Genomic DNA, 1,973 nt, shown 5'->3' with positions numbered 1-1,973 from the left:
AAATTCCACTTCCAAATAAGGTCACATTCTGAGGTAGTGGAGGTTAGAACTTCAACATGCCATTTTTAGGGGAACACAACCCATGGCACATGACATGGTGCTATTTGTCTGGAATAATTTATTTTATCATTTAAACTGTAAACTTCCTTGTAAACATGTAAAACTTAAATATGCCTCTCAAGAAGTTGTCTGGTTTAAAAAAAATCACAAAGGAAATCTATGGAGAAAACAAGAGTTATCAAAAAATTATGAAATGTTTTACTATCAGAAAATCTGGAAAAAACAGTTTTGACCATATTTTAAACTGCATCTATATTTACATGTTATCATATATGGCTGTCACTGGTGAAGATCAAGTGGCCAATGGCTGTCTAATCATAAGAGATGGAAAAACAGTGAAATGAAGGCAATTCCAAGACACTAACTTGTTTTTTTATGGTCAGTATATCTAATAAATGCCTTATCTTTGTAACCCACATATATCTGGAGCCCCATGTGGACCTATCACCCTGTGGTGTTATATGAATGACAAAATACATCCCAGGATTAGGACAGGAAAATACAGTTGGAAGTAGTTCATATCTTCTCAGTGCCTTTCGACAAAATGCCAAAGTGGCAGAATATCCTTAATAAATAGTACATGTTCTGGGACAGAATGTTCTTCAGGCATACACACAGCACTCACACATACACATCTGGCACTGACCTCTGAAGTGAATGATTTCCTCTCTCTTTTCTCCTGCAAACTCTTTTAATACCCAACCACGTGGTTGGTCTTCCTCTCTCTCCTTCCCTTCGTGCTTGAGTGCTTGTTATGGAGAATAACCAAATCTCTCTGATTTCTTTAGGTTTGGTTTATTTTCCCCACAATGTGCTTGTTTCTCAGGTACAACAGAGCAAAGGAGGGTCTGGGCACCTGTCCAGCAGCCGAAATCCACTCTTCTTAGAAGGAAGTTGTAGAGGCTGTGAACACTCAGACAGTATTTTTGTTAGCTGCTTGCATTTCAATATTTTTTGATGGTGTTACATGTTTCATATAAAGCAAGTGGTATACTCTCCCGCTAATAGAAGTTAATTTCTTTCTGACAGCCATTAGATACCCATTGAACCAATATTTTATTTACTTGCTTATTTTGCAACAATGATGGCTTATTCTTTTATTTATTTATTTTTAATTTTTAAAGTTCAAGTATAATTAAGATACAGTGTTATATTAATTTCAGGCATGCAATATAATGTTTCAACAATTCTATACATTTCTCAGCACTTATCAAGGGTAAATGCACTCTTGATACCCATTATCTATTTCATCTGTCCCTCAACCCACCTCCCCTCTGGCAACTATCAGTTTGTTCTTTGTGTTTGAGAGTCTGGGTTTTTTGCTTGTTTCTCTCTTTGCTGATTTATTTTGTTTCTTAAATTCCATGTGAGTGAAATCATATGGCATTTGTCTTTCTCTGGTTGACTTATTTCACTTAGCATCATACCCTCTGGACCCATCCATTTTATTGCAAATGGCAAGATTTAATTCTTTTTTATGGCTGAGTAATATTCTGTAATATATATATATATATATATATATATATATATATATATATATATACACACACCACATCTTCTTTATCAGCCCATCTGTGAGTGGACACTTGGATTGCTTCCGTATCTTGGCTATTGTAAATAATGCTGCCATAAACATAGGGGTGCATATATCTTTTCAAATTAGTGCTTTTGTTTTCTTTGGGTAAAAAGCCAGTAGTGGAATTACTCAATCATATGGTAGTTCTATTTTTAATGTTTTGAGGAACTCCCATACCATTTTCTACAGTGGCTGCACAAGTTTGCATTCCCACCAACAGTGTATGAGGGTTCCTTTTTCTTTATATCCTTGCTAACACTTGCTATTTCTTGTGTTTTTGATTTTAGCTATTCTGACAGGTGTGAAGTGATATCTCATTGTGGTTTTGATTTGCATT

The sequence above is a fragment of the Herpailurus yagouaroundi genome, unplaced genomic scaffold, assembly GCF_014898765.1.
Source record: "Herpailurus yagouaroundi ecotype Mexico unplaced genomic scaffold, PumYag 160, whole genome shotgun sequence".
NCBI lineage: Eukaryota > Metazoa > Chordata > Mammalia > Carnivora > Felidae > Herpailurus > Herpailurus yagouaroundi.
The sequence above is the reverse complement of the archived record's forward strand: the minus strand, read 5'-3'. Positions refer to the sequence as shown.